At 45.2% G+C, this 24,488-nt stretch overlaps 1 protein-coding gene across 1 annotated transcript in view; it reads right to left on the bottom strand.

The window, feature by feature from the left end:
- The window catches only part of CDH24 (cadherin 24), a 507,414-nt gene extending 483,590 nt beyond the window's left edge, over positions 1-23,824 (bottom strand). Inside the window, exon 1 of the mRNA XM_069238226.1 lies at positions 23,262-23,824. The gene's annotated coding sequence lies outside the window, so the exon portion shown is untranslated. The remainder of the gene's footprint in view (positions 1-23,261) is intronic.
- Positions 23,825-24,488: the final 664 nt, after the last annotated feature.

Genomic DNA, 24,488 nt, shown 5'->3' with positions numbered 1-24,488 from the left:
ACAGTGCGCCCAGGTGAAAAGCATCTTTCCTCCGCCGGTTTAACTTATGACCCCGGACGTGTTGAGAAGGCCGGAGAGTGCGTATTACAGGAACCGCAGCAGGCAATGCACCCCTGCGCGCGCAATGTCAGCCTGTGGCAGATTCAGCACCACGGACAGCGCGCGTGATGTCCGAGGTCCGGAGTCCCCTCAGCCTCCCGGTTACCACTGGGATGTGGCCCGGGTCAGAGGACCAGACAGCCCGGGGTCGATCTATTCTGCAGGAACAGGCGCTCGCTCCTTGGGACTTGGTGTTCACAGCTGGGGCGCTAATACATTTTCTCTACGATCGATAAGTGCAGCTGAAGTTTCTCGCACGACAGGGACGGGATTCTCATGAAAGTATTCTTGTGGTTCTATCAGAGTCGGCGAGCGCGTGGGCAATGTGCCGTTACGAAGGTGGCAATGGCACCATGCTACCACTGTGCAGGGCAGACTGGTGCTGGAGCACACTGGCACGTTATAGACACCACAGGCAGGGCGGGGCGCCAAAGACAGGGTGCAGGAAAGAAGGCTCAAATGGATTTTTAGGAGTGAGGATGCGCCGGCCTAGTTAGTCCCTAGTTCTACTCCCGAGTCTGCTGCGTGACGCTTCAGAGGGGCTTGTGCATCACCGGGGAAGGGTCTCCCAAGACCCTTTCTCGCAGCCCTTAGGGTTTTTCGTTACACTCAGTAAGGTGTGGAACACCCTCGCCCCGTGGCTTGTTGCAGATCTGCGGTTCCTCCTGATTTCTCTCTGGTATTCGCAGTATTGTCCGGGTCATCGCCCACTTTGCAAACCTTAATCCCTGAAAAACCACCACCGTGTCTTTCTGTATTCTCGCGTTGTGTCTCTTGTCCCTCCTTCTACCGCTTTCCCCCGCTTCCCTTCCACTCTCCTCCTGCTCGCCAGCCGGGCCTTATCTTTGATTCGTCGCCCTGATCATTCTATCACGTTTTTGTCTGTCCCGCATCTGTAGATTTCAACTCTATACCGTTTGGGAAATGATTCCATTTAACCTTTCAAGCCTGCGTGACTGTGATCTCTCGTTCTGACACATTCTTTCTCTCGCCTGTACCTTTTTTGTCGTCTCCGTCCCGCTGTTGTTCCCTTGCCTCTCTCCAATCTGCATGCATGCCTTCAGTGGGCTCCCCTTTCCTCCACGGCTCGCCCCCCCCCTCCCTCCACCTCTCCCCGGTGGCTTTCCTTGCATTCCAGTATTTTGTGCCATTTAGGCCAGATTAACAAGGATACCTGGGAGGGTCGCCGAATGACAGGGATACATACAACATGCCAAATGTGCCCACAGTAAGCCAGGGCCATCCCAATACAGAGGATGCCCAAAATATACCAACAATGTCTAGCTTATTCCAGAGACACCTTTTGTCTAGCATTTGTCTTATTTTGTCAAAAATAACCATTACTACTCATACATGGCATGGGTATGCCAGGCATCGCCATTACAATGACAAGAATGCTCACAATATGCCAGGACCACCTTCATTCGTGGGTGGAGATGCACATATTTTGCCAGAGTCAGCATTGTGGCGAGGGATTGCCATCATACCAGGAAGAGTCACCATTATTGCCATTATGGCTACCAATGTGCCAAATGAGGTGACTGCTTTGGCAGCAACAACCACCACTTTGGCTAGGATGACGTCCATAACGTCCTAGCAGTGACCACTGGATGCCAGTGGCCCCAAGTGGAATGAATTAACCCGGTAAAGGGGCCTACATACTCTCTCAAACAGATAGAAAGCATAGCACACACAACAGTCACACATGCACACAAACACACACACACACACACACACATACTTGTGATATCTCCCCACTCCACAGTAGCCTGTCAAACTGGAGCCCTTGCAGAGGCTTTTGCATTACTTCCCCTGGAAATGGCAGCGCCATTGAATCCAGTCCTGACAGGCCTTGTGTTACCTGTGAGGATCTGCAAATATGTTATATGGACCCCTCAGGTCTCATGAGACAGAGATTTGCAGCCTGCATGTGTCTACATAATGATTCCAAAGTAAGTCTGACAACCAGTCACCATGGCGGCAGATATTGGCGGAGGGGAAGCCAGGAGGGGTTGGCAAGAAGTAGCCATAGAGAGGACAGGAATAGGGCCAAGCTGCAATAGCTGCCAAGTACGCTCAATGTCCCGCCCACGACACCACCGCCTCTGCTCATTGGCTGAGCAGCCATTCTAAGGCTCAGTGAATTAGGACAGGAGTGTGATGCCTGGAAACTGGACTGAGCTCCTCTGGGGAAGTCTGGAATTGGAAAACAATTACTCTGGGAACCCATACATTAAGGGCCAAGATGTGGCAGAAGAAAGGGGATGGAGTCATTAGAAAAGAGGCGCACAGAGTATGACAGCCAATTTACACATTTATTTTAAAAAAAATGTTCTGCAAATAAAATTTGCAGCAAGGACAAATGTGACCATAGATATAGTCTGGATTATTTAATTGGTGACAAAAAGGCAGTATTTTAAAATATCTCACAGTGTTAAGGCACCTATTGTAGATGTCTTTGTGTGGCAAGACATTTTGAGGGGATTACAATAGTAGTGCGTTAACTCGAAATCACCGGCTCAAATTAAGCACTGCTTTTGATACTGAGATTATTTTGTCGCTTCCAGTTCATACGTGGCAATCCTTCTCATATTGTACATTCATCTATTTACCTGCTTTAAGGAGACGCATGCACACTGCAAGTCATGGGTTTAAATCCTTATTGTGCTTTTTTAATCAATATGTAGTTATTCTAAGATTTCAAAGAAGGGTTCCGTTATAATGTATATAAGTATAGGCGATACATGAGTCCTACACATTAAAACCTCATTGTCTTAGGTAACATTTACTGTACACTGATTTACGCACTTGTATGACTTATTCTGCCTCTGTGTGTGATTAGTGCTTTGACATCCTACATTTGGGTGAGTAGCTCTTTAAGGGAATTAAATAAAAACATAAATTAGTAGGTGCCATTTCAATCGTTATTTGTGTAATTACTAATACACACAGATAAATCTTGCATTCTTACCGTTTATGCCATTACATGAGGGGTGAGGGGGACTTGAGCAAAGTCAAAAACCTTCCTCCAACTCATAATTTCTCATAAGTACTTATGAAGTGATAAGCTATGTGCTTTTGCTTCCCTCCATTGCATTGGCCTCTAGGTTTTAGGCTCAAGATGGCCGCTAGCCAGGATGATAATTAAACAAAAGATTTGTCATTTTAGAGGTGAAAATTAGAAAGTCCCCTTTTGCCCGCATGTTGCTGCACCGTTTCTGCAGATAAGGTGTGGGCGCTGCTGAATTATGTTTTTGTGACACTAGGACAAATTTGACATGTTTCCCTAAATCAGCCAGGACCCAGATCCAGTCCAGAAATCCAGTGATCCCCCTAATTTATACCACTATTGGGAAGGGGGGGTTCTCACACTAGTCCAGCAACACTGCTGTCACAGGGTTCCTGTCATCTGCTCTGTCTTTTAGAGACACACACACACACACACACACAGGCACGCACCCAGGCACACAAACACACACTGCGAGCTCAGGGCGCAATTCAAGGTGCTTGAATGTGTGTGCTCACGCATGCACGTGCACGTATTCTATGCTGCGCTTGAATGTCGGAAGCGGAAGTGAAACAGAGAAGTCTGCTAACCTCCCCCTCCTCCCTTCCTTCGTCTACTACTGGTACCAAAAGTGCCCCTGAGAAGACGCCACCACTACTAAACAGGGCAGTTCAACCGGTGGCTTTGCAATCAAATGCTGGTTGATTCGTTGTTAATCAACTGGCCCCTGATAGGGCAGAGGGTCTGGACTCCTCAGGATGAAGAAGTGTGTACCGGCAAGCAGACAGTATGTCCGGGCAAACGTCTCTATCCAAACACAAAATTAACCAAATTAACAGCTATTTGTCTTTTGGAGGCCTTCTGCACTTTTCTTTGCAGACCCACTTCACTGACACTTTTTACAAAATAACAATTTCTTTACATTTGATTGACACAATGTACATGGGCCCCTCACCCACTCACCACCGCCATTTGCTAGGTCTCGAGTGTCTTGGCCCACCCATCGTTATGAGCACAACAGAAACTCTACATAATGGCAAAGGATAGTCCTTCTAGTGCGTCTATAACTACCTCCACAGAACAAAAGAAGTATTTGTGCATTGCAGAAAATAGTTCTTAATTTTTGTCTTTGGTACTATATATATAATGGCGATTCTATAGTATTTCATTAGATATGCCACAATATTTGTATTACATTCATAGTCCAAAAGATACTCCTTCTATCATGTCAACTGTGTTAATGTTTCCATCACTCCAATGTGTTTCCAGACAGAGTTTCAACAAAAGAGTAGAAAAATGCCCCTTCCCCTAGAAACAAATATCTATATTTAGTAATTTACAGTAACTTTGCAATAGATCCAGTATGCACTGCACATTCTGCAATGTCCTGTTCCCAGTACCAAACTGTACTTACTCGTACTACTTTCAGCAGCAGAAATAATAACAAGCATCTGCAATGCAGTGGGTCTCGAGTTAGAGCTATTAGCGTTGTAAATTCCTAACTGGACTTTTCTTGCCACATAAATTGAAAATGAAAAGTAAAGCAGTTGAAATAAGCAAGTCAATTCAAAGCACCATGGCCGTCACGAGCACGAAGGAGAGTCACTGAAGAAAAAAGAAGTTAATTTGCAGTCAAACGTCCACATAGATAACAACACTTTGGGAAGCAGTGCCTGCACACTGCTATGCTCGGCCTAAAAATGTGTACCATAAAATGAGAGCTCTTGGGTGGCGAGCACTACATAAATGCTGTCAATCAAGCATAAATCAATTTTTTCTTGTATGACAAAAAGTCATAAAATAGTCTAGAAACAAACCTGATCTTGGAAAAGTGTAAGTTATGTTTTTATTTAATATGTATTTATAAAGAAGTCTATCCCCCAGGAAGGTTTTGTGGGGGTGAAGATAGGACAGATGGAATGAAGATATAAGCAGTCCTAATAGTTTAATTTTCAATTGATATTCTCATAAGGAATTATTCATAAGCAATAACCAAAAAATGCTGCAGAGGGTCATGCTTGGTCCATGGTGGAGCTAAAGAATACCAGATGGGTATGGATTTCATCTACACTGTGGGCCCAATAGGCACAGCTAAAGACTGTACCTGGTTGGTAACACGGATGGAAGCTTGAGTTTATGTTTAACAGCCATGCCCGGTCTCCAGTACCATGTGGGCACAGGAATTGCTGTACCTAGTTGGCATTGGATAGGAGTACTGGATACAGGTCATACCAGAAAGTAGCACCATGAGCTCAGTATGCACTGGCTGCGACCATGGCATCATTAAAGGTCAACATCTATGCCTATTAGAGCCTGCTTGGCCAAGGTGGGGCTGAATGGGCACTGAGGGTGGGGAAACAATGTAGTGCATAGTCAACAAAACACTCTTCAGCAGGTACTCACTGAGTATAGCCTTTCATCTTGTCCGGCAAGCACTTTGGACATTGTCTAGTAGGTCATGCGCTGTGAGAAGGCAAACAAAATGCTGTCCACTCAGTACTGGAAATGGTGGAACCAAGGCAAGTACGCACTGACAAGGAAGGCAGGACACAGTGTGTGGTCAAAGGACACATGCTACAGCCAGTTTCAACTAAACACAGCTGAAGAATGTACCCAGTGGGCACTGGACGAGGTAGAGGGAGAGTAGTGCGAGCAAAAAACAAGTTCTGTGTCTATGGCCAGATGCAGTGTTCTGTAGATATCAAAGTTAGAGAGATTGCCTTAGGGCCTGGTCCTAGGCTGAACCCTTTGCCCTTTGCCCTATGCCCACTTGGTATGCTCATAGACCAGAACACTGGACCTATTCAAGGTGATGCCTACTGAGTACTGAAAGTGGAGAAACTTTGTGTGTAGTGGGGCCAACGTCATGCACTGCATCCGGTACCTGCCAAAGCCCAGTGGGTACTTGGCCATAGATAATACCTTGTGTTCAGTATCCCTGGATATACCTAAATGTGGAGCCAAGCAGGATTTGGGGTAGGAAGACCTAATGCAGGATGCGTCTAAAAGTCATACCCTCTGCCCATTCCCCACAGGGCATGGCCAAAGGTCTTTCCACAAGGGTACTAGGGAAGGCTATGAGTGCAGGTTATTGATCAAGGCTATGCCATGTGCCCAAAAAACACAAATTAAAACCATTCATCAAAGGATGTTAAAGAAACTATGCAAAGTGGGCATACCTCCATTATGTCATTTTTCTAAAACACAAAATGATTATGATGGTTGAGAACAAGTCTTCTTTATTTGCCAAACTCAGAGAAACATGAAACTGGTTAGAACTTACGAGGGAAAAGATGGTGTGTTTGATGCCCCCCTCCAAGCCTTGAAGTGGCTGAGAAGGAGAAGATCTAAATGCTCCAATGCGAAGAGCCCTTGCAAAGCCAGACTAGGGCTGAAAGGACAGCTGAGAGAGCGGCATCTGTTAAAGAAGTAAGCACAGTAAGAAATGGACAGTCTCTCAACAGTCCCTGAGCCTTGACTCCAGTACATTACAGGCTCCAGCTAGGAATCTGAGCGCTCTGTGTCTGGTGACTCTAGCCCCCTGTAGTTACTCCAACAGCATCTGATGAGCCATGATGGGGTGGTAAGAGAGTGACTGGTGTTTCCCTCATGAATAAATGATTATTGGGCAAACTCATTAGGTAGCAAGAGTAAGGGCCTGATTTAGAGTTTGGTGGAGGGATTACTCTGGCACAACGGTGACAGATATCCCACCCGCCGAAATATAAATCCTGTTACATCCCATGGGATTTTTATTTCAGTGCCAAACTCTAAATCAGGCCCAAAGTTCTAAGGATTTCTAAGGGTCTCTGAATGCTGAGTGGGATTTGCGATGTGACCGTGAGGGAGGAGGGAATGATGGTAGTGGTCCCACCCTGTAATCTTCCTCCAAGGATCTTCCTTTGCTGTGGCAGAAGATGGGAATGTTCTTTATTTATGTTTGAATAGATGGGAAGCGGATTCTACTGTGGCCTGAGAGTTGGGTATTGTGGGTAGTTTTGTTCGAGCGTTTCAGACACTGAGGAACATAAAGGGGCCGGAAAGTGAAGTGAAATGAAATTCACTCTAATGGCGTGAAGCTCGTGAGAAGTAGAGGCCCGTCTGCACTCGATTGGATCTACAACAGTCCATGGTCTGAAGTGAATAAATAAAAAATACACATATGTGGACTATAAGGGCAAGTGGTGCTCCTACAGGAGACACACCTCATAAAAGCGGAAGCTGTTGCATCATGGGTGGTGGCAGTCAAATATTTGGGACATGGGTGTGTTTGAGGGTGATGAATGTGATCCTCTTTCATGCAACTGACATCAATAAAGATGACAGGTTTGTCCTGGTGAGTGGAAAACCAGAACAAATAACTGCCACTCTTTTCAGTAAAACATATGCCCCTAATTCTGACCAATTATTATAATAATTTATTACATTAAGGAATGCAAACGTAGGTTTTAGAAATGGCTAAATGAGACTAAAAAACTCAAACTCTTCATGATGGTTACCTATGCAGCCATTTTGCTCCCATTGCTCTTATTAAGACATCCCTGGTGGTGTCTTATGTGACAAGGACAACAATTGGAAATTAGAAGTCCTCACAGACATTAAAAAGAGAGGAAATGATACAAGTACACCTACTAGATGTCTGCCTTAGTCACATTATGACTAAAGGTTGCATTACTACTGCTGCCCACTAGGTGTCTTCATATAGATAACATAGGCTGTCATTACGAGCACCAGGTAAAAAGTGTGATATTTATTACAACTGATAAAATCCTACTCCGCTGAGACTGAATTCTTTGGATGCGATCAATACCAGCCAATCATTACTTCTTTTGGGGAATAACATGCGGATTTTAATAATTACAACATGTTCTGGTAAAAATGGATCCCTTTCCCCAAGTATCTATCAGCAGTCTGATATGGTGATGTTTATCACAACCGCATAATTGTGATATATGCGGTAACAGGAGTTATTACACAATCCAATTAACCGGGCCCCACGTAATGTTGGCCATGGAGAGTAAAGATTGCTGAAGTTCCACTCACAGGTAAAAGATGTCTACAACCAATTAATGGACGTGTAAGGGTGCATTTCCACTGTCAGCAACAAGATGCTCTCACGCATAAGAGATAGAGATGAAGGGAAGCTGCAGTCCCATTTACGAGAGATAGAAATCTTTACAGATATTTAAAGACGTTAGAGGATGTAAATACTACTTGTCAACAACTAGATGACCTCATAAAAACATACAGAGAAGACAGGCTACAATTCTATCCACCGAGAAATAGCTATCCTTCCTAGTGGAATACTTCAGTATGACTTCCAGCAATTAGATGCCTTCATAGAGCAAGTTCAGGGAAGTAAGGTTGTTGTAGACCCCAAAGAAATATATCATCATAGAAATTAAATGGTGTTGGAAAGCTGTACTAACACTGTCGACATCTAGGTGTCCCTGTTGAAATTATATTGACAATAAAACTCCTACGGTTACAGCCACTAGCGAGAGATATATTTGAATACATTAAATGCACTTGGAAGACTTCAGGACCATTGTTAACAATTAAATATCCCTGCAGAGGTTTTATTGAGGGCAAAGGCTGCTTTAGTTATGCTCACAATAAAGAGATAACTCAAACACTTTAACTGCCTGCTGCAACACCATTATCAACTTCTTGATGTCCCCACGGAGATTAAATACATGCCATCGTCCCAGTCAGCAAAAAAGAGCAATTGTTTGATACTTCGGCATTGTTACAGGTGATTCCATTGGTGAAGTAATATGTGATGTTACCAATGATGTCATTGACTAAGTCATTTGTGACGTCATCGGTGATTCGAGGAGGGTGTTGTTGTGGTTGCATAACTAACCATAGCCGGTGAAATTCTGTGTGTTGTGTGTTTCAGACCTGGCAGGCAGGTACTCTGTCATAAATGGGACGGATAGCCCATTCACCTCATTACAAGTACCATGGGATATAATATACTTGTAATAAATCTGATTGTGAAGGAGTAACCCATCCTCAAAACTCTGAATCAGTCATTACGTCATCACTTCAGCTGTGGATTTTCCCATAAAATGTTAAATAAAAATCAAACTTAGTAGTCAAAGATAATGTCCTTTGATGACATTTTTATTGAATATAGTTTATATGTAGATATACAATGCAATAACATGTTTATTATCTTTGTTGATGGGGCCATGAAACAGGACTGGCAAAGAGCTATGTCAAAACATCATGGCTCCTGTGAGTCGCGGAGAGCGACAGTGAGGAAGGAGGGGTAGATGGGCAAGAAACTCTACTCTTGTTCGGCTCCTCATGTTCTGGGGCACAAGAGAGGGGCACAAGTTCTTAGGAGCAAGGAAATGTGAGGGGGTTGGGCCAGGCCGGAAAGGTCTGACAAGGGGCTGAATACCACAGTCATGAGAGAGGCAAGGACGGCTGAAGAATTAGGATCACATTTACGAGGGCACTGTGCCACTGGAACGTCACTTGCAATGCCCTGCTCCATATTTACAAAGCGGCGTCAAACCACTTTTTGTGAATTAATGCCTCCTTGTAAATATGGCTTTTTACGCACATCACTTTTAGTGAAAGGGGCGTGCAATGGGTGTTGCTGTGGAAGGTCCACTGCAACACCCATTGCATTTTGTCACTGCTCCAGATTTATAAGAAATCGGAAACCTGAGGCAGCGCAAAAAACTAACGCCACACCAGAGGTGGTGTTAGAGTGGCACAATGAGGAGAAATACAATTATTTCTCCTCGTTTTTCTCCTTGTTTTTTGCCTTTTCCACACACAAAGAGCAAAATGTCATTAATGATTGTTCATGTGCGGGAAGGTGTCCCTTCCTACACATAAAAAAATAATTTAATAATGACGATTTGCTACTTCTATGTGTGCTGCAGTATGCACTAGGGAAAACACTTGGGTGCACCGTATTGTAGTAAATACAGCGCATCCCTGCATTTCTGAAATGATGCGGTGCTGCAAAATGTGTTGCAGCGCTGTGCCACTTTTTTAATAAATCAGTGCCTTTAGTGGGGAAAAGCAGCCCTTTAATAATACAGAAATGGTGGTGAGGGAAGTGGGATGGAAGTGTGGGGGGACAGAGTGAAACCACACTTATACCAGATAGTTGTAAATAATTTTCCCTGCCTAACCAGCAGCTGGTGTATAAGCTAAACTACTGTCATTCCATTTCAGAGAAGAAAGGCACACACCTCCACCGGTGCTCCTCACTTACCAACAGTGGAACCAGGGCTTTAAGTGGAATGCAAAAAGTGGGAGATCTCTAAAAGAGGAATGGCCTATGAAATTAAAGGGGATGGCTTTAACAAGTAAACTAAATTTCTGATTCCCAGAGTGTGCAAACCTACCTCTATTTTGGTTTATCCGAGCTTTCTCTTATTGCATCCAATATAAAACACCACAACAGACGTACACCTAAAACCAGCTGGGATTATTAGCTTTGTCAGTGGTTGTTAGTTGCTTACAATAAATGAGTAACAACATTGATTTTGTTGTAAATAAATAATATTGAAAATATTTTAATTCTGAAATTTGTTGAAAATGTGAATAAAATAGGTTGACTGTGGAAGGGGGTCTCAGCCAATCCTGTTATGTTCACTCTGTTAGGCTTGTACACCCTTTTTCTCTCCACATCTCCTCCATCTTCATATCATACACCTCATCTTGTTCCTTTTCAACCCTCTCCTGAATGCACTTCCCCTCATCCATCTCCTTCTCCCCTCCAGCCCCAAGACACACAACACACTCATTCCCCTGTAAACATTGGTTTTTTTTCAGTTTCGCCTTATCGGTATTTTGACAACTGTGTATCTCCTTCCTACACATTTGCACAGAACTTGGAATATAGGACCATTGCTCTACGTGCTCTGCAGAAAGGCCAACGATTGGATGGCCATGTGTTCTGAACACCGTTTTGACCCACTCACAGGCATTGTGGGAAGATCGAACTGCCTTCAGTCTCTTCCCCATAGCTCTCCATCGTGACCCGCTATAAATACCTGGAGGCGACTCAGTTCAAACATGCACTATATAAGAATAATATGCTACACAAAAAATACAGAAAGACAACATCATGGAATAGCAAACACTATTAGGGAATGCAAAATTAATCAAAACATGCAAAATATAGATAGGAGCTAAATCGGTAACATGGATTGATTTAACGTTTTTTATATTCACTGTTCAGAAATCGATGTGTAATTTGTCAGAAAAATTAAGGACATGAACGTAGAGTCCGGGGGGGGGGGGGGGGGGGGCTTTTTAATGTTTGTTTTTAATTACTACCGAGTTTGAGACCCATAGGGACCCGGCCCACTTAAAACCCCGAGAGGAACGTACCACATCTGTACTGAGTGCTGTTATGTTTGAAACAGTAACATCTGCTATTTACAGCACCAAGAAACAACAGAAGTGCGGCCTGAAATGCAATTAATATATATTAAAAATGTTGGAGCGTGACATACAACTCGGCTAAAGTATCTCGTGTGCCATACTTCTGGTCTCCTGCTTCATCCTGAAGAAAGTATGCAGCGCTGTGAATGCTTCTCTTTATCAAGCAGCTAGATTTTGAGGCGCAAAAAACGGGACAGGTCAGATATATATATTCACACACACACACACGCAATTTACAAGTCTACATATATAAATTAGCTATGATTTGACCTCCCACCCACCCTTCTGTGCTCCCCACTCCATTGTTTTACTGAGAGCGGACAGGACTGTGTTGCATGACAGTAAGCTAACAGATAAATTACTTTAATTATTTCATACTTTGTAGGCGTCTGTTAAAGGCGATCACACTTTTAACTTATGGTTCCCTAGATGATCTGACCTTTGTCCCAAAAACCGGACACTTATTTAATGATCTGACCTTTGTCCCAAAAACCAGGACACTTATTTAAAATTAAGAGAAGCGTCGGGACACCCGGACAGTCCTCTAAAAACCGGGACTGTCCGGGGAAATCCGGGACGTCTGGTCACCCAAGCTATATCCTGTTCCATCCGACGTCCATGCGTGTGCACAGATTTGCTAACACCAGGCCGAGAGCGCGTGCGTCCCTTGTTGGCCTTGCTGACAGCCCTGCTCTGCTTACAGCCACACAACTGGAAGGATTAATGAATGTCGCTTACACTTTTAGTGTTGATGACGTAAAACAAAGCCGGGGTGAGGGGGGCGGGTCATTGGTTCAGGCGAGGGAAAGGGCGAATGAGACCAAGGGAGGAAGTATCATAGGAGAAGGGTAGAGAACAAGACACAGGCAGGGCTTTGAGGGAGAGAAGGGCCAGGGACCAATCACTGTAGGGCTGCCCAATCCGGAACCAGACAGGGGGTTGTAGAAGGAGCTAAGTTGCAGGAATCACCGTTCCCTAAGACCGTAGACCAGATCACAACATTTTAGACTGGCACTATTGCCGTTTCTTCGTGGTAAGAATGGAAGTAATTGGTGTAAACACCGTTTCCCACAGTACTCAGCGGATTTCTGGAGGTGGAAATGTGTGGCATGATTGATTGTGAATATTTGTTGTGTCATTTTGTTGGGGTGTGTTTTTTTGTGTTGTGCTTTTGTCTTACATTATTAAAAAGTTCTGTTGTTGTGGTTTATTGTGGCTGTTAAATCGCATACCCATTTTGACTGTTTTGTTGAGTTGTGCCCTGTTATGTTTTGTGTTGTAATGTTGCTGTAGTATGTTCTGTTGTTTATTTTAGTGATGCCATCAAATGGTGCTACATTTCCAATTAAATGCAGCACGTTTCTGCAGCACCCATGACAACCATGCAATGTGGTAAAGTAGCGCTGCTCTAGCTTGTCAACGATTTAGGACAGGATTGACCCCACCACTGTGTCAGAGACCCGACTTAAATTAGCACTTTCAGTGCTCACTCTATGTGGCAGATCCTGCAGTCTTACTGTGACAAGATGGTGCCCCCAACCATAGTCCATCTCCCAGGAGGCCGACACCTTACTTCATTCCTCGAGGCATCATCAAGTTAGTGGGGCGCTATTTCATGTGGCCTAAGAGCAGCCTCCTCTATCCCCCGAACTAGCAATTCCTGGTTGAAATCTGGGGCATTCCTCAACACAAAGGAAGGACTAGGATGAGACAACTTTAAGTTCTTAGACTCTTTTGTGTAGAAGTGCATTGCTTCCAGTTCTAAGATGGCGAGACATTCATGTGCAAATAGAGCATGAGTAAATAACAGCATCTATAGCATACACACCGCCAAAGGGGGGTTTCTTAGTGCTGGCCTAACTGGAGCCTAACAGCTAAAACATATTTTTTCCTGAAACTTACAGTCTGGTTGAGACTTTGATGTCAGTCAGATGTTAATTCCACTGTAACAGGGCCGCTACTGAAAGAAACTGCCTCCCTGTGTGCTGAAGTCTTATTTAGTGACCACAAGTGACTATTTAATATTGCTGCACAAGTCTCTAGCATATACTCAGTGAATGACTCCGCAGGAGATCTGTCACTAGGTGAGTTAATGGAAGCTTTTAAACACAATTCACAGGGTATTGAAGGCAATCTAGAAAAAGAGGCCAATGCAGGACTCTACGGGTTGGTGACATGTAGTCTCTTACTTTCAGGCCCTCAGGGTAAAAGTGGCCAGAACAATAGCATTTTTAGTCCATTTGGCATATTTAGACCTTTTGATACATTCATGCTAAAATTCTTACGAAAATGAAGCGCAAACTATTGGTGCATCAACCATCAATATCCAGTTCTTCTGAGAAGGTGCAGACAGAAATAGGTTTGAGTTTGTGGGTCTGCAAATAACATTGTTTGACTAGTGCTTAACTTATGGCTTAAGAGAGGCCTCCACATTAAACAGAAAAGGCAGGTTTTTGATGGAGTAAGATGTTGGAAATGTTGAGGACTAGCAGCGATAACCAACTATTAGCACCAATGACTACCAGTTCTGTCTTTGGTTCAATTGGAGGAACTCAGAGATCATCCAGTGAGGGGGGTCCTACAGCAGATGCTGCAGGTCTACACACTCTTAACAGAAACTAATGTTGAGGTGGGCGTCACCTGTGTGTGACTTGAGTGTGATCTGTGGCCAAATAAATAAGGGGAACACAGAGATGTTAAAAAGGGCAGTGGATGAAGGACTCTGAATTCAGCAGTGATTGATCAGATAGAGAGGGACATCATTTAACTTGTTGGCTCCTTATAAGTAGATGGTACTGAGATACTTAATGGCTTCTTCCAAGGCTTTCAACAAGCTGGACAAATGCTTAAGAACAAAATCCTGATCGAAGACAGTGGAAATATCAGCTACATAAGACTAGCATTCCCTTCTTAAGAATATTGCATTGCGTCACCCCAGAAGCCTAGAAGAGAACTTTCAGTCCCTTGCAGGTGCTGGAACCTAGAATGGATATAGTTAACATGGAGTTAGAGTGCAGAGACTGGTGTGACTGACGGATAGCTGCCTTTTCACAGAGACAGCACTCCCAAGATGGTAGCAGGCGAAAAGCTGGGTCTAAGAACAGGAATAAAAGACTCTTTGATGGACAGATAAATGAGAGGTTGTATTACTGTTGGGAAGTGGCATGCATGTTGTTTTTACTTCTATGCTTGTGCTGGGTCTCTCAGCGAGTCTGTTGGTTTCAACTGATCAAGGGCAGAGATGATCTCTTCTGGATGAAATAGACATGGCAGTAGATGTGGGGATGGCTACCTCTCTGATCTTGGAGGTTGGCACTGGCTGTTTGTCAGGCAGGGCCATAACAAGTCTGACGTTGTTAAGCTGTCAATGAAAAAAATGCAACTTATCCCAAAAATCCTTAGATGGTATGAATTTTGAAGCATCATAAGGATCTGTCGTGGTGGAGCGAAAAAGAACCTAAACAAGGTAGTAGAACAATTTCACAGTTTTATTAGAGATATTGAGGATCGAAATATTGAAAGGTAAGTGCAGATAGGGAAGTATATATTCAATAGTCTTAACTAACATCATATCTACGTACTTTGAAAATATATATATATATATATATATATATATATATATACACACACACACATATATATATACACATATATATATATATATATATATATATATATATATATATATATATATATATATATATATATATAAAATGTATTTTCCAGGTCGATTTAGGTAACGTGTTTCGTCAAGCAAAAGTCATCGCTATGACTTTCTCAGGGCTACTCAAATATCTTCAAAATTCTTGATCAAAATTCATAGGAGACCGTATCTAATGTCCAGTCATCATTATTGTGGTTCCAGTAATTACCAACGCTTTTATTATTGTTTTTTTCATATTACATACATGGTCATACTATAACATTTAGTACATCTCATACATGCTGTGTTTATGCCAACTTTTTTCTCACCGTACCACTGCACCTAAGATTTGTAAAGCGCCCCAGTGCTCACCATTTGCATCAAACATTTGTTCTAAATAACAGGAGATTTTTTTGATTAAATAGTTTTTGTTGTTCCGCAGATTTCAAATCTCATCTATTATACAAATGCATTTAAACACACTTTTGGCATATTGTGGTCAGGGCAAGTTTATTAGAAATGTAATTATTATTTGGGGTGGGAGACAGCCCACCTCATGCCCTTGTCAGCGTGAACCGTAAAAGTCACTAAATTAAGCTGAGCTCAAAATCTGGTACCTATAGCACAGACATGCTTAACTTAGTGCAATGTGTTAAGAATGTATTCAGTACCAAAACAGTAATAAAGTCAAAATGCAAAACACTAAAATCCTCACAGTGAGTTAGAAAGATAGAGTAAACGTCAATAAATAAAATCGCCTAAAACCACATCGCTCAAATAATAGTCACTAGTCGCAGTAGACTGGGATCTTGGTGCAATTTTAGGCTGACCGCCTTGGAACATGGGTCACATACAGGGATGGACAGAAGTCATGGAGTTTCACTCTGCAGAATTCCGCAAACTTACATGAAAACTCAGCGAGAATACGCTGAATCGCATGAGTGGACAGAAATTGGCATATCACTCTGCCAGAGCTGATTTTTTAACGCCAGCAGCTTGTTCTGCACTGAAAAATCAACACAAATTATACCACACAGTGTGCCGGAGGGTGCCTCTGCTCGAGTTGGTTTTGCTGCTGCTTGCGTAGATTTTTGCCTCAAGTGGCAGCTTTCTCAACACGAATGGTTATGACTGCCTGCTACTGCCCGCTTTGGGAAAATCTCACCTGGTGCTGTCCTTACACCCAAAAATTGCTCTAAGGGATGTCAATTCTCGATCGCGCTTGCCAACTTACCGTTGGCAAACTGCATGCAAGAAAAAAATCCACCAAGAGGCAGTCAGCGAATTTGTCCAGAACTCTGCTTTGCACATAAAACTCTGCCAACTCCGCTGACAGAGGAGCATTTATAGCCCACCCCTAGTCAGATACACCAACCAGGTTCATCCTAGTGAAAGATGTTACCTACTGACTTAGTGCTACAAGTCCCAATAAACCACAGGTGTACACTTCTAAAGCACTTTAGAACCTCGAGGGAGACACTTAGACATTCACAGGGTGTCAGGCAGAGGCCAACATCAGAGTCCATTCTCATCTAGTTGTCACTGGTCAGCTAGGTTCCTCCAAGAAAAAGGCCTCTTGCCCCTTGTTGTGGCCCTCTAGTCACACAGGAGGCCAATCAACTGATCTCTGCAGTCCAGTTATTTGTCCTGGGTATAAGATGGAAAAGGTCCAGTCCTTAAGGAACCCTCTGGTCACAAATAGCAGGTCCAGTCCTCTTCTGTTCTTACACAGGTCCAGAAGTGTTCTGATGTGGGTGCCTGGACGTGCTACATTTATACCTGGCACTAACTAGTAGGTGGGGCTGACTCCTGGTCATGCCCTAATCATGAAGTATAAGTGACTGATGGCCAACCCTACCCACTTTAGAGATGTTCAAGATGGTGAACATTTTTGGCCACATTAAACTTGAACTCTGAGGGCTGAAGAGGTGTATGGGGAGATTACTATGGTAATCGTAGTGTTCTCCCACATCTAACTCTAAAATCAATTTTGAGGCAGTCACTGTTCCCACATAAACCCAGAGACAGAGGTCAGTAGGAGAAAAGAAGAGCCCTACAGCAACCAGACTGTTGATCCATAACAATTGCCTTGACATTCAGGCCTCTCCCTTTCATTTGTGCCCCAAGGGATAAATGTAAAACCAGAGGCAGCAGTCTAGTAGTAAAAGAGCAGAGTCCTTCTTTATCCTGACAGCAGATCGACAAGAGCTGTCTAGGCATCCTGTCTCTCCCCTTTCAAGTGTACCCCATAGTTATAGGTGAACCCAGCAGAACTGTCAAGCAAAATTTGGCACTCAAGCAGGACCTGACACTACAGTGTCAAAAGGATGCCGAAAGCCCCAACCTACATATTCTGTAGAGTTCAGAAGAGTCATCTGTGCTCATTCAGGACACCCTCCTTTACACATCTATTCACACCTATTGAAGGCTAGTTACTAGCTGGGAGGCACGGGAGAGCCAATGCAAATTAGCCTCCAGGAACTCCAGGCAGTAAAAAGGCAACTTTCTAAAAGTTATTTTTCCTTAATATTTATTATAAATTCAACTTCTCCATTGAATAGAATTTGTAATAACTAATAAATTAGGTGTTTAATTATTTTTCTAGCTAGTTCCTTTCCAGAGATACAATATTAGGGTTTTAATCTGTACTGTGGTTTTCTAGACAGGTCAATTAGGCCTGCCATAGTGGAAAATAGCTTTTGGGTGCTGGTGCACAGTAAGGACATGTTAATATTAAATGTATGCAAATCCTACTTTTAAGTAGTCTGGACTACAAGGTTTACATGGAGGTGATATATTAATATAGAAAGAGGAGATTTCAATGTATCAAAACGTTTTTTGGACACATAAAATTGCACTTTTTTACACTGCTGAATTCAAGCTACAATGGCAGGCACTGCCATGGATGTAGTGGATGTCACAATCGATACTGCTGTCTACAAGTAACATTTAACTTCTAGATTCTGGGTACATTTTGTACCATATAGTAGGAACCTATAGGAAAGTTGAATATTCCAGCTAGGAGTATGCCATTTCAACCATGTTTAAAGGGAGAGGTAAGGACCTTTACTACCAGTGAGAAGGGTTAAAGGGCACAGAGTTCTAAAGCCAACAAAATTGACAGTCGAACAATCCAGGGCGACCACACCGAAAAGGTGGATTCTATTGTGAACTAGTGTTTTCGCCCTTCCCTGTGTCCATGTGATGGAGAAGAGGATGAAAGTGGAGTGGCCACTCTGATGGTAAATAGAGGCATAGAATAGCTTGAGTGTGAGAGTGGCTGAGGTAGCTGTTGTCTCTTATTAACCTTTTTACACATTTATCATGTGGTCTATTATTGTCCTGAATTCTTCCATTCTGTCCGGTGGGGTTGTGATCCTGCTCTTCTAACGTTTATAGTTGGTAGTTGCCCCATGCCCTTTCTCTAGTTCTCTTTGCCCTAGTTCAGTACGGGGAGTCTACTCATTCTTCCTGATCAATTCTAAAGCTGTTTGGCCAAAATATATGCAGGGTCTACAAACCTGCATGCTTCTTTACGTTTTTTCAGATTTTTTCATCAGACCTAGCATACTTGATCTTGAAGTTCGGATGTGGCTCAAATAATATTTCCTGCACTGGACAGTACTACTGCCCAGTAATCCTGCAGTGCAGGGCATGACCGAACCTATGTAGAATGTCTGTTTCCTAGGCAATGCTCTGTGACTGTCAGAAGTATTGTGTGTAGCTTATGGGTGTCAGGCATGCCCAGTGCAATATTGGATTGACTCAACCTACATTCTGGATACCAGTTTAATGTGTTCCATAACAGCATACCCTTCGCTATCCGTTATACATATCATATCTATTCACCAGGCTTCCTCCATTTCTCGTTTTATTTGCATCTTCCACGTGTTTCCTCTTCTTTTCTCCTCATCTGTCTTACTCTCTTCTTTCCTGGTTCAATCTTCTTCTCATCATTTCTTCTTTCCTTGTCTTCTTTTCTCCCTCTTCTTCTCTCTTGCCTCGTGTCCATCCCTCCTACCCCCTCCTTATTCCCTTGTTTGTAGGCGTTCTATTCGTCCTTTCACTCCACCTTCTCCATTCCATTCCTCTCCATTCTCTGTCTTCCTTTTCTTCTTCATTTCTTTCTTCCTTCTCTTTCACTTTTTTCTTTCTTCTTCCGTCATTCTCCCCATCTATCTCGTTATCTATGCACTGCATCAATTATGCGCTCCCTATTTCCCTCGCCCAATTTTCATTGTCACTGCAGTCGTTTCGTTCCACTTCTTTACTTTTCATTCCAGCTCTGTTCTAATCCTCCTCTCGCTTCTTGTTTGCATTTCCTCCTCTCTCTCCTTTTTTCTACCTTCATCTTGTTCGGCCATCACCAGACCTCTCCCCTCTTCTTACTGTTCCTTCTTTTCGTTATTCTTTTTCTGTCTCCTCCCTGGTTCCTCTCTTCTTCTTTTAGTTCCTTCTTTTCATAATTCTTTTCCCCCCTCTGTCTCTCCTCCCGTGTTCTTCTCTTCTTCTCCTTTCAGTTCCCTTCATTCCCCTCTTCCATTTCCTTTGACTTTCTCTTTTTTCGCCCTCGCCTCACCTCTCCTTTCTACCTCCCCTCTCACTCTGTCTTCCCTTGTCCTTCTCTTCCCTCAGTATCACTCATCTCTTATTTCATGGTCTTTATTTGTACCGCCCCCCTCCCTCCCCCCGCTGTCCTGCTTCCCATCTGCCCCGCACTCATGTTCCTCCCTCTGCTCACTCTTCCCGTTTCTTGCTTTTACTCTCCCTCCTTCCAATCTGCAGCCCTCTCCCTCGGGTCACGTCTGCTCCTCTCTCGTTTCTCCCGCTCCTCCCTGTCTCTCTAGCGCCATACACAGCTTCGGTGTTCCGTCCTCTCATCCATCATGTCTTGGCACGTGTTGCCTTTATCCCGTATTCTCCTTCCTTCTCCTTTTCCGCCTCTCTTCCCCCGGACTCGCTCTTCCTTCATCTCTCCTCACAGCCATGCTCCACGCCCCCCATTCCTCTCTTCCTTTCTTCTCTCCTTCTTCTCATCCTTGGCCTTTGTCTCCGGTTTCTTCTCCTCTCTCCCTAACTCGTCCCCTTCTCTCGCCTCTCTTTCTGTCCCTCTTCTTTCTCCATCCCTCCCTCTCTCACCTTCTGTCTCTGTCTCCCTCTTCGTGAATTATCTCTCTCCTCCACTCCTGTCCCCTCCCCCTTCCTATTTGTGTATCTCCGCTCAGCATTCTCTTCCCCCTTCTTCCGTCTCCCTTTTTCTAACACACTCTCCCTTCATTTTTTCGCCTCCTCTTATCATGTCCTCCTCTCTCAACTATTTTATTCCTCGTTCCCTCCTACTCTTTCTCTGTCTCCTTTCAGCCTCTTCGTCTATCTCTTGCTCCTTATCTACTTGCCCTCTCTTATTTTCCTCGCTTCACCTTTCTACCTCTCACCCTTTCTCCGTCTCTCGTCTCCTGTCTCTCTTCCCCCACTTTCCGCCCCTACATACACTTTTCTCTCTTCGTTTTGTTTCCGCTGTCTCTCTTGCTCACTTTCCTGCAGCCTCTTCCTCTCTCCCTCCTCTCCTACTTCTTTTTTCTGTCCTCATCACACTAGCTACTTTGTTTCTTTCCTGTCTCTTTTCTTCTTCCAGTTTATTTTCTTCCATTCCCCTCTCATCTTCTGGTCCACGTTCTCTCATTTCTCTCTCATCTTCTCCTCCTTTCTCTCTGTCTGGACCACTCTTTCCGCTCTTTCTTCTTCTGGTTTATTATCATCATTTCTCTTCCCTCGTATCCTGTAACACTCCCTCTCTTTCCACATCTCTGATATCCCCTCCTCGCCATCACTTTGCTCCGTGTCCTCCTCTTCTTTGAACTCTCCTCTCCACTCATTTATTTTTCTCCTTCGCGTTTTATCCCTCTTCCGTGTCATTTGTCCCGCACCTCCATTCTCTCCCCTCTTTCTGTATTCTCATGTTACCTCATCTTCTCCTCTGTTACCCCAACACCCCCCACTCCGTCTTCTCCATTTCCTTTAGTCTTTCCCTCCCTCTCTTCTGTCTCGCTCTCCCGTCTCCCTCTCTGTGCCTCTGCACATCTATTCTCTGGTCTCTCTTACTCGAAATCCGTCTGCTCTTCCCGCCTTGAAGCTTCCCACATGCCGCCCTTCGCCCGCTCTCCCGTCTGCGCAGCGCACCTGCGCCATTCCTCACTGCGCCACGCGCCCCGAGGCCCCGCGCGGGACATGCTGGCGCATTACAAATCCCGCAGCCAATGAATCTCCCGGCGCACGGGCGCTCTGTTTACATCTCCGTGCCCTGCCGGCGCGTTTAACAGCACACACCGGAGCCAGCGTGGCCAAAAGGGAAACCGCTAGCGGAGAAGAGGAATTCTGGAGTTTTCAAACCCTTTCAAATGACACTGCAGGGAATGACTAAGCCTCCGTGAACGAGGCTCAAATGGGACAGGCAGCGGGCACCGCAATAGGGGCTGCAGTTCGGAAAGGGGCTGCACCAAAGGGATAGAGCCGGCTGATCACGCCGGGCAGTTTGACGCCTGCCATGCAGTATGTTCAGCCCTGGAGTCCAGAACGGACACTCAGGTGAAGGACCGAGACACCGCCAGCGGGAGGGCAGTTTTTAGGGGGAAAGCACCATACATGGCATGTTGGCGCTGGTTTCCAATAGATGGGCAGACTGGGGTCAGTTTAGGAGCAAGTGCGACACTGGGGTCATCACACACATCCCTACCTGAGCTGGAGGTTTGGATCAGGCTCGCAAGATGGGGCCGCTCTGAGAAGGGCAGTTTGAGATACATTAGGGGACGGCACATCTCAGAAGGCAGGCTGAACGTAAGCGCTATGGAAAGGGCGCCCGGCAACTCCAGGAGTGTCCCTTTCAGTAACTAAACTCTGTCAGTTGGGCACTTTTGCACCGGGACTAACATAGCGCCAGCGACCGCCTCCTTAGCAGCGGCCGGGTCGGGGGTCACGACTATAGGAAAGTTTGCTTTTCCGCCAAGGGATGGGGATGGTCAGAGGTTATGACACAGAAGAGACCTGGGGGCGGGAGCAGTTTACCAAGTTTAGCTGTGACACTGGGAGAGAGAGCGGACAGGTGGGCATAGGGTGCGATTGGCACTGGTCATGGTACAGATGTGGGAGTGGAGTAATATGGTACACAGACAGTGGGTGGCTTAACAAAACTCATCTACAAACACAATACCGTATAACAAAAACAGATTTCCCGACCGACAGTGCGTGTTACAAAACACAGCAACAAAGAACGTCAAACACAGCTCACGAGAATTTCAGGGTAAAATGCGCGGACCCTGACTCCGCGTGCGGGGCTCATGTTCATGTTTTATGACCCCATTCTCCTCTGAACACCAATCTGTGATCCCGTTTTCTCTGACCTTCGCTCTGTAGGAATGTACACCTCAATTTTTCTCCATTATCAGTTCCCACCTGACGTGAGTGCCTAGTGCCTTAGCAATGTTTAAGGTCCCTGCCTAGAATCTCTCTCTCTCTCTCTATATATATATATATAAATATATATATAAATATATATATATATATATACACACACACACATATAGATAGATAGATAGATAGATAGATAGATAGATAGATAGATAGATAGATAGATTTCAGTGCCTGAAAGCCCCAGCTCGTGGACTCCATATGACACCACGTCCATTACAATGTCTATAAAACTGCCTCTGTGCTGTCTCTAAGATCAACTCCATCTCAGTTCCTCTGTGCGCTATATGATAACCTTCAGTTCGGTGCCTCAAATCCTTCACCTCTGCATACAATATTTACGTGTCCGATTTTCACTAGTAACCTTCGACATAAGTGCGCTCCATAAGATCACATTCTTTCAAGCACCTTGACAAACCAGCCTCTGTGACAAACCGCGCTATATCTCACCATGTCAACTTTCGCTGGTAGACGCTCTGTCCCTCCTTACCATTAGGTTACACAACACTAATGTCGGCGCCGGGAAGCACTGGCTTCAGTGCGCTTCGTTTAATCACATTCTTTTCATTGCCGGATAACCTGCCTCTGCGCGCGGACTGACGCACTGGCGCACAGAGCTCTCCTTACCTGGAAGGGCGAGGGACCCCAGAGGGGCACCTGTTCACACAGGGGTGTCGCTGGAGAGATGAGACATTCCTCCACAGGCACGGACAGTAAGCGGGGACAGGGGCGCGGGCCAGGTGACACTGCTGCAGAGAGGCGAGAGGGCCGGGGCTGAGCGCTGGTCTGCGGCGAGGTGTGGACCCGAGGTGAGGTGTAGTGGGGAGCACGGACCGGAGGCGGGACGGGTAGATCCGGGACTGATGAGGTGTAGTGTGGGCTAGAGCAGACGTGAGACGTAGGCTGGAGGTACGTGCGGTGCGGAGGGCCGGAGGTGGGTTGAGGTGAGGGCTGGGGTGATGGACACGTCAGGGCTGGACGGAGGTGTACCCCGCTCCAAGAGACCGCGAGGTGTGCAGGTACTGCAGCCAGAGACTGGCGGCAGTGAGATGCAGTGGAGGCGGAGAGGAGGGAGGAGGACACGGGAGGGAGGGAGTGAGGAAGGGGAGGGGCGGTGGCAGGCAGAGAAGAGAGGGAGGACAGGAGCATCCGTCCGAAGAGGCGACGGGGGAGCGCGCACCGGGGACTGTTCTCACTTGTGCCTAATGTCAGTGCCTCACTACTTCTACACTCCCCCTCTCTCTCTCTCACCCCCACTCACCTATTCATCATTAGTGGGAAGTGTGGCTCAATGGTTAGAGCGGCAGACCCTGAAGCAGAGATCTGGCTCAAGACCAGGGTTTAAGTCCCGCTTCGGCAGGTCTTGGGCTCAATTCCCCTTGACCAGATAATTCTCGCCTCGGTGCCTAATCTAATTCATGGGTCCCACTCTGCAACTCTGGGCAATAGCTTGCTTAATCTCCACAACGGTCCCAACAGCGCTTGGATGCCTGGCTTCACCCTGGGGGTGCTCAGGAGTCGGCGCCTCACAGGGAAAAGCCAGGAGGGGTTCCATAGCGGTATGAGTACAGCGCCTTGAGACCCTAACGGGTGAGTAGTGCGCTATACAAGTGCTAATTTACATTTACATCCTCCCTGTCAGCTGTCTCGTCTGCAGTATCCCGATGTCACCTCTTCACGTTCTCCGTGCCTTCTCTTTCTCCTCAGCCCCTTCTCCCCTTCCCTATTCTGAAGTCTTGGTCGTGTCTCTCTTTCTCTGTAGCACCCTGAGTTCTCTTAAGGTTTTATGTTTCATTCTTCCTTGTGCGCACTTCTCTTTCTCGAGTACCTACTTCTTTGCCTGTCTTCCCTCTC

This window comes from Pleurodeles waltl, chromosome 6 (assembly GCF_031143425.1).
Source record: "Pleurodeles waltl isolate 20211129_DDA chromosome 6, aPleWal1.hap1.20221129, whole genome shotgun sequence".
NCBI classification, from domain to species: domain Eukaryota; kingdom Metazoa; phylum Chordata; class Amphibia; order Caudata; family Salamandridae; genus Pleurodeles; species Pleurodeles waltl.
Note: the sequence above shows the minus strand (reverse complement) of the source record. Positions and strands in the feature narration are given on the sequence as shown.